Source organism: Gavialis gangeticus, unplaced genomic scaffold (assembly GCF_001723915.1).
Source record: "Gavialis gangeticus isolate Ggan-Ray unplaced genomic scaffold, GavGan_comp1, whole genome shotgun sequence".
NCBI lineage: Eukaryota > Metazoa > Chordata > Crocodylia > Gavialidae > Gavialis > Gavialis gangeticus.
In genome coordinates, this window is record NW_017728992.1 from 97,718,044 (window position 1) to 97,727,129 (window position 9,086).

At 50.4% G+C, this 9,086-nt stretch overlaps 1 long non-coding RNA gene across 1 annotated transcript; it reads left to right on the plus strand.

Annotated features, from left to right (window-relative positions):
• Positions 1-714: 714 nt before the first annotated feature.
• LOC109299621 lies at positions 715-1,737 on the plus strand. Its single transcript, XR_002097938.1, has 2 exons — positions 715-1,060; positions 1,707-1,737. It is a non-coding gene; the product is annotated as an uncharacterized LOC109299621 (long non-coding RNA).
• Positions 1,738-9,086: the final 7,349 nt, after the last annotated feature.

The window sequence follows — 9,086 nt, forward strand, 5'->3', positions numbered from 1 at the left end:
CATCTACTGTATCTTTTCCATTCCTCTTCTCCTATTAAAGATCACAATACAACATGCCATTGTTATATTGTGATGTCACTATGATATCAGGGTATGCTCACATAGGCACCATCTCCCCCTCCCCAGTGGATAGTAGATATGGTATAAGCCACATTCAAACAAGCTCTCATCCTGCAGATAATGCTGTGAGCCTCTTTAGCGTCTTCCTCCAGGTATCACACAGGACTGAGCTCACATGAAATATAGTTTCCCAACAGCCTCGTGAGCCTGGAAAGCCTCAGCCTTGTGGCCCAGGAAGTGAAGTGACTTGCCCACTGTCCCACAGCAAGTCAGGAAAAGAGCTGGGAATACAGACAAGGGTGCAGAGTCTCTGTCTAGATCCTGGGCAACACATTTTCCCCACCTGATTAGCTGCCATCCAAGTATGCCTCGGCTGAGTTTGAGGAAGCTAGTTCATAAGTATTTCAACTCCTTTCTTCCTTCAGTAACATAACCAATCATACCATGGTTTTTGGCAGCATTTTGCCTGGCAAAAACCCTGCTAAATTTGCTGCTCAGGTTCACTTGGCAGCACCTTGTTACTCCCCAAGTATCCCCCTCTCTGAAGGAAATATGTGTCAGTCACTCCCACCTCTCCAGTGCACTGGGGCAAAAGTGCCTATGATGCATCTGACTGCCTTTCTGATCGTATGTCTGTCTCCCACCACTCTGCCCTCACAGTGCCTGACACTCCTCCCTTGTTAGTGCCAGCTGTGAAACATCTGCATGAAAGGACCAGCCCAAGACACCCAGGTTGTGTTCCTGTCCAGGAAGCAAGTTCCCTTTCAGAGCTCCTTTAATTCTGGGTAGTTGATGTTAAACATCATAGTCCTGGATGATCTGGTACTGGTCCCAAAAGAAACCCCACACCATTGTTCTCTTTCTTGGTGTGTTCTCAGGAGACAAGAGTAACCATTTATCCAGCCTGGAGAAAGTCTTGCAGGGAGACACAAAGGGCCTGGATGGGAGCCTTGTCAGGAGGATCATTCACTTGGCCTCCAAAGACATGAGGGAGACCCAGGTGAGTGAGCTTTGCCCAGTTTCTCGTCACAAGACCTTAGCCTATACCCAGTTTGTTTGGTCCAATGTAACTTGAGCCTACAGTGTATCTCCTGGTTAGAGGCTGCAGCCTTGCTCAAGACAGATCTCCTCCAGATGTTTCTAGGGAGCACAGGCAGGATCCATCTAAGTGTTGAGCTGCTCTGAAACATGAGGCAGCTCCTCTGCTGAGAAAGACCAGAGTGCATAGGTGTTTTGCTGGGGACAGCATTGCCCAGGAAGTTTTCTGGTCCATGCTGAAGCTGTGTCCTACAGCCCAGGTGAATTCTGCAGTTGGCCAGCCAACCAGAGCTGAAATACTGTTCATCCAAGTGTTTCAGTTGGAATTTATGAGTGAGGGATTTCATTCAAGGAATTATTAGGGGGACTTGGTGAATTCAGGAACAGCTATTACAGTGTGTGGCTGGTAGGTGGGGAGGGAGACAGTTTGCTTGAAGCCAAGGGTGACCCAAGGATGAAATGGACTTAAGGGAGTGGCCACTGGAGAACCTGAGGGTAATGCATCATTCTCCATCCCTTTCACAGGAGGTAACTTTAGCCCCAGCCTGACTCACCACTGTATAAACTGTGCATCAGGTGTCTCCTCCAGTTTTCTTTTTTTCTTTTAGCAAGAAAATGATGAACTGCAGTAGGCTGCAGAAAAAAACCCTTGTGGCACTTGCTGGCACCTTTTACAATGAGGTGATGTATGAGCTGCAGAGTCACATGGGCATCATGAAGCTTCCACCCCTTTTCTTCATGATTATGCCAGGCAACCTAGCCTCAGCCTATCATACAGCATTGCATCCCTTGCTTCCAGGCTCTGATCAGGGATTGCACAGGGAGGGGATGAATACCACTTCTGTCTTATGTGACCACCACAACTGAGCTGGATTTGGGACCCAAAGACCCAGCTCTAAGGTGCCAGCACTAACTTCTGTCACAGCTGGAAGGGCCTTCAGGACAGGAAGGAGTGGAGATCAGGTGGACAGGAGCCCTGCCCCTCCCCAACATGCCCTCCACTCCTTCCTCCTCCCCTAAATCTTGGCATGGGAGGGACAGCAGACAGAAAATTGCCCTACATAGGGGAGGTCCCTGTGGGGTTTCTCTGACATCTTCAAAGCCCCTTTGGCTGCTCACCCAGCATCGCCTGGCTGGGGAGGCCACAGCAGGCAGCCCAGCCATGTGCCTGAGCGTGAGGGATGAAGGTGGACAGGAATGTCTCTAACAGCACAATCTATCCTCCCCTCCCTCCTTCAGCACGGAGGTCTGCCTCCCTCCTGTCCTCATGCTGATGCTCAGCAAGTTGCATTTTGTGCTGGGGCTGGTGGAGACCAATAAGACGAAGCCAGTGTTGTGTAGAGGTGAGTGCCGGCACTTCCTGCAGGTGCATAACACAGAGCGTGGATCCCACTGGAGTGTCCCACACTGGTAAGTGGGGCCTCCACTGCACTTCCTGGGCCTGATCCAACCACGAGCAGAGAAACCAGGGCTGGCTGGAAGCTCTGAGCAGTTAGCAAGATTGGGCCTTTTATGACTTTCGCAGAGTATTTCCCAGAAGCTGTCACCAAGGCTGGAGCTGCCTCTAGGCCCTGAGGCTCTTGGACCAGAGACAGATGGAGCAGATTGAATCCTAGCTGTAGTCCCTGGTGCCTGCTCCACCTGTCCCAAATTCTCCATCTGCCCTGAGCAGCACAGAGGGTGCTGGGAGATTGTCATGGCCACCAGGCCTGCATGTCCTGCTGCTGCAGCAGAACCTCCTCATTCCAATGTTCCTGTGCAAACCTTTTGTCTTTTATCCCCTTCTGCAGTTGTGGAAAGCATTCCAAGTCAGGAATGAGAGCCCATTCCCCAGCATGTGGGCAGCTGCTTACTGTTTCTATGTGCTCCCTTTTTAATCTCATGAGCACCAGGTGGCTGACCAGCAAGGACCTAGAGGTGAGGGCTGCTATCTTTCTAGCTCTGTAGCACAGCTGTCACGTGTCACTATGTCTAGCTGTCTGTGCAGTCCAAGCAGGTACTACCCAGTCTCAAGGGGATCATATCACCTGCCTGAGAATCAGCCAGTGTGCAGTTGTGTGTGCTAATGGGTGCCAGTGAGCACTGGGATAGCGGCCAGGTCCTTCCAAGCATGATTCCTTTGGTGCCTAGGGGGATGGCCCAAGGTGGAGTTTGCTGTCACTGAACATAAACCTGGGCACATCCATACTGTTAGGAGGTGTGATCCATGAACCAGTCCCCAGGGCCATATCCCACCACACCTTCCAGCTGCTGTAGGTGGGAACCATGCAGATGGGGCTGGTCTGCTCTGTCCTGAGGTGAAAAGCTGTGCCTCTTGCTGATCCAGAGAAACCTCCCAGGAAGTCTGTCAGAGGGACTCAGTCCTGCCTTCCCTCTGTGCAGCTGCAGCAGGCTGTGGTCAAGGTGCTGGGACCCACATTGGGCCTCCTTCTCTACCATGAAGGGTATCATGATACTATTTTTGAGAAGCTCCCCTGTCTCCTGCAGCAGTATGAGGGAGGGGTCAAAAATTTTCATGTCACCATGGCGAGATGCCACCTGGGAAACCAGCATTGACCTGTGTGTGTCTGTATGTGTGGAAGTGCGCACTGGCACACATGTGTGTACGGATTGCCCTAGGAACTCTGTAGCTATTTTGCAGCTTTCCTGATGCAGTTCAAGACTCCTTAATGAATCAGCCTCGCCTGCCTTCAGGGGCTAAACTCTGTAGATCATGGGTGTGTTGTGAATGCTACTTCCATTTTCTGGGAAGTCTGATAAGGGGAGACAAAATTAACTACTGGACCACTCCTTTCAGCTGAGTTTTGCTCTGCTCCCCCTGGGCTTGGTCTCTCAAAACTCCCTGGGGTAGGGAGGATAGGAGGTTGTCTCTTGTGGAGTACAGGGATTATGGTCAGAGCCTGACAGTTTAAAACATGGAGATTTGGGGCTCCCTTCTATGGGTTATAGAAGTGGAGGGCTACCACCCCACTGCCTGTGAAGCGTGTCTCTCCTGGGTGAGACAGGACTCTTTGTTTGCACTTGCACAGCCCCCTGAAACTGCACAGGTTTACCTGAGGGGAGAACCCCACTTCAGCTCCCTGCTCCCTTGTCCTGTGTCCCTGGGGCTGTGTGGGCAGATGCTGGCTGGTCCTGACTTTGCAGTCACTTCTGGGGCCTATGCTACCGTGGGCTGTGGGACCCACTTTCTTCCTGGCATTCTTTGAAAGGAATCTGAATCTCCAGAGTGGTAAACCAGGTGTGGGGGGTATTCAGGGTACTGGGCAGGAGTTCAAACAGCACAGTGTGTGGTGTGGTGTGGTGTGGTGTGGTGTGGTGTGGTGTGGTGTGGTCAGAGTTGCAGACGTAGAAACTTCCAGCACCAAAGCAAGAAAGCACTGAGCATGGGGCATTGAGGTATTTTTTCCTCACTCACTAATTTTCTGCTCTTTGTCACTCCACGATTCTCCTCCCTAACCCTCCCTCTGACTGTCACCTTCTGTTACAGAGTCTGTGCCAGATCTTGGAGGTGACCTATGATTTTTAAGCCCTTCTCCCCAGTGAAAAAGTCAAGAGCATCTGCTTGGCCCTACACAACCAGGTAAAGGGAGGCTGATCCTGTACCACTTATGCTGAGGCCCAGCAGATCTAAGTCCCATTAGCCAGGCACACCCAGCTGATGGCAGCGCAAAGCCCCACTCTGCTGGTGACCTCTCGGGTTGTCCAAAAAGAATAAAATGGGTGGTGGCCACATTGTCTCCCTTTAGTTAAGCTCAACTGATGGGGCAGGTCCATGCAAATCCTTTTGTCATAGTGAATTAGAACCAGAACAATCAACCCTGTGGTGTGCATCTAGTCAAGAGCAGCTGTGCTGCTAAAGGGACTTGGAAATCAGGATCCCCTCTTGTTTATGGTTTGGACCTTTGAGTTCTTGGCTCTTGCTGTGATTGCAGTGTTGTCTCCTGGGGCTCAGGAAGACTCTGGTTCAACTCATAGGAATTGGGAATTTAAGATCCATTCCACACTTTCATCACCATCCAGATGGGACTGTGGAGAATCCCTTCCCTTCTTCCCACAGGTATGTGATAATGCACAGCATTTCATCGTGCTTAGGGTCGGAAGGGACCTAAACAGGTCAACAGGTCTAACCCTGTGCCCCGGGCAGGAACGAGTGCCAGGGTTATAACAACCCAGCCAAATATCTGTCCAGCCTCCTCTTGAAGACCCCCAAGGTAGGAGACAGCACCACCTCCCTTGGGAGTGCATTCTAGAGCCTGGGAGCCCTAACTGTAAAGTAATGTCTCCTGATGTCCAGCCTGAACCTTCTCTCTAACAATTTGTGGCTGTTATTTCTGGTAAAGCCCGGCGGTGCCCAGGGGAACAGAGCCTCACCCAATTCCCGCTGGTCTCCCCTGGTGAGTTTTTAAATGGCCACCAGATCCCCTCTCAGCCTTGTCTTGTGGAGGCTGAATAGATTCAAGCCCTTCAACCTCTTTCATAGGGCCTGGCCTGCTGCCCCCTGACCATGTGAGTGGCCCTCCTCTGGATCCTCTCAGTGCTAGCCACATCCCTCTAGAAGTGTGGTGCCCAGAACTAGATGCAGTACTCTAACTGCAGCCTGACCAACACTGCATAGAGGGGAAAGATCACCTCCTTGGACCTGCTTGTGATGCATCTGTAGATGCAAGACAAGGTGCAGTTAGCCTTACTAACTGCTTTCTCGCATTGGCGGCTCATGTTCATCCTGGAGTCAGCAATGACTTCAAGATCCCTTTCTGCCACTGTTTTGACAAGAGGGGTGTTCCCCGGCTTATAGGTGTGTTGCTGGTTCCTTCTCCCTAGATGCAGCACCTTCCACTTGTCTGCATTGAAATCCATCCTATTCTCATCTGCCCACCTCTGTAACCTGTCTAGATCTAGCTGTCCCTCCCCTCCAGCATGCCCACCTCACCCCACATCTTGGTGTCGTCAGCTAATTTGGACAGCGTGCTTTCCACACCCACATCCAGATCACTGATAAAGACGTTGAACAGTACAGGCCCGCAGACCAAGCCCTGGGGGACTCCACTGCCCACATCCCTCCATGTTGAAAATTACCCATCCACCACCACTCTCTGGGTGTGACCATCTAGCCAATTTGACACCCATCAATGCTAGTTTTTTTAAGAGAATGTGGTGGGAAACAATATCAAAGGCCTTCTTAAAGTCCAGGAAGATGACATCGACCTCAACAGCCTCATCCAAGGACTTTGTGACCTGATCATAAAAGGAAACCAAGTTGGTCAGGCAGGATCTGCCCTCAATGAACCCATGTTGGTTGCTCCTGAGCATTACCTCCCCTGCTGGGCCCTTGCAGATGTGCTCCTTGATGATTTTCTCCAAGGTCTTCCCAAGGACCGAAGTAAGACTGACTGGCCTATAGTTGCCGGGGTCCTCCTTTCTCCTCTTCTTGTAAATGGGGACCACATTGGCCCTTTTCTCTGGTACCAGAGCTGCTGAGACCAGAGAACAATGTCAAGTGTTCTACTGTCTCAGTCTGCTCATTAAGGAGAAGAGACTGCAAGTGACACAGGGGTTTCACTGTTCCAAACCCTGGAAGGGGCAATGAGAACAGGGAGTGCAGAGGTCACTGAGGTTGCGCTCTTCTCCCCTGCACCCTGTCTCTATTTCCCTTGTGGGTTCCGAACTCAAGACCAATGGCAAGCCATGTGGTGTCCCTCTCAATCTTTAGTAGCTTCATTGCTGCTGACTGTAAGTATGACCAGAGCAAACGTAGTGACTGCCATCTTGGCTGACACTTCAGGAACTGAGTTAGGACTGTCCAGGACTAATAACCTGTCCTGCTTTAGCTGCGCTCTGGGGGTCTGGCTGTGTAGAGCTAGAGCCAGACCTATGTCCTCTGCTACTTGGTCACAGAGGACTAGTAGCACCCTGAGTCCTGCTGGATGACACAGCTGAGGCCAAATCCTGCTTGGACTCCTTTCCTGGCAGCACTCTGAAGTCAAGAGGTTTAATGAGACCTTTGTTATAGCCCAAGAGACTATCCCAGGTTCTGGAGCAGAAAGAAGAGGTTGTGCAGGTAACCAGAAGCAGGTCTTCTGAAATCTAGGTGCATCTTACTGTGGAGGGTGAGCTCCCACTACATAACAATATTGCTCCATCCTTCTTCTTCCAGTGTTGGAGATGCATGAGAAAAAATGTGAACTAGTCAAGGCCATGAGGTGAATGCTTGGTGATCACAGTACTGAGCTGAGGTGATTTGTGAGTAGTGGCCACGCTGTGGATGGCACATGGACCTGTCACAAAATTCCCACCTGAAATTCTTCATTCTCTTGTAGAGAAAACCTTTCCTCCCTATCAGTGTCTTCAGGGAAGGCAGTGCAGAGAGACTGCCCCTCTGATTCCATAGCTGGGAAAGAATCAGAAACTAGGGAAGTGTTATCAGATTGCCAGTAGGGAGAGAATCTACATTCCCTCAGATGCCAATATGGGAATACTGAGTAGCAAGGATACATTGTTTTCTTCCCTGTGTGAATGGGGCGCTCTTTATAAATCCTAGAAGAAAATTGGGGGCCTGGGGACCCTCCTCCCTCCCTGCTGCCCTTCCCATGGTCTGAGGGAGGGTTTGTGCCAGGGCCAGTCCCCTCCACCATTTGGGTGCAAGGGCAGTCCTGACTCCTATCTGTCCTTTCCTCTCCTCCAGGTGAAGAAGGCTGTCCTCCATTTCAGCAGGACGCTGCTCTATGTGCAGGGCCTGAATGGCTGGGACTGGGACTTAGTGGCCTATATTTTCAAGCAGTTGATTTTGTGCAGTAGCCAAATGGTAAGAGAAATTGAGGCTTGAGACTTGGTCCTGCTGTCCTAGCAGACTGAAGCCTGCCATTGGCTTGAACAAGAGCATGGGGTGCCTTCCCACCCACCCCACCCCATGAAAAAGCCATGAAAGTATATGGCCATGCCAAAATAACCAATAGCTTAGTGGCAAGGGCACTCACCTACAGGGAACTGGAGCTTAACACAGGATTCTGGATTCCACTCAATGCAAGGGACCTAAAATTAGACATTACAGCCCTTAACTTCTAAGGGGATAAGTACCTTTTTTGCTTTTTAGTTTTTAATGTCCAGTTCTCAATAAGTTCTCAATAAGTAATATCCTTGGAAAACTTACACAGCACTAGCAGTTGAGAACAGACAAGAACAGAAAACTGTTTAAAAGATTGGGAAAGAGACCACTCGGGAAATAAGAGCCCAGCAGGTAAGAAAACTTTCAACGCTGACAAGTGCAAGGTGATGCACCTGGGAAGGAAGAACCAGCACCATACCTACAGGCTGGGGAACTCCCTTCTCATCAGTGCAGAGACAGAAAAGGATCTTGGAATCACTATTGATGCCAAGATGAACATGGGCCGGCAGTGTGGGGATGCAGTCAGGAAGGCCAACTGCATGCATCCACAGATGCATCTTGAGCAGGTCCAAGGAGATGATCCTCCCCCTCTATGCGGCACTGGTCAGGCCGCAGTTGGAGTACTGCATCCAGTTCTGGGCGCCGCACTTCAAGAGGGATGTGGACAACATGAAGAGGGTCCAAAGGAGGGTCACTCGCATGATCAGGGGCAGCAGGACAGGCCCTACAAGGAGAGGCTACGAGACCTGAACCTGTTCAGCCTCCACAAGAGAAGGCTGAGGGGGGATCTAGTGGCCTGTTACACACCAGTCAGAGTGGACTGTCAGAAAGAAAAGATTTATGTAGAAGGGGGAAGGATGGGAGAGAGGATGCAGCTAACAAGAGTGATGGCAGGATACTAGTGGCATATGAAATGTGTAATTCTGTATATTGTTGCACAAGAAATTAGTGAAAAAAGGTGATTGTTTGATGTATGTTCTTTCTTTGTATTACTTTTCTGTTCAAAAGTGTAGATCTGTTTGACCAACAGATTTGTTCTATTTTGGAGAGTTGGATTTGACAGCTCATCCAAACCCATCTTTGAGATAAACACAGACCTTGCTAA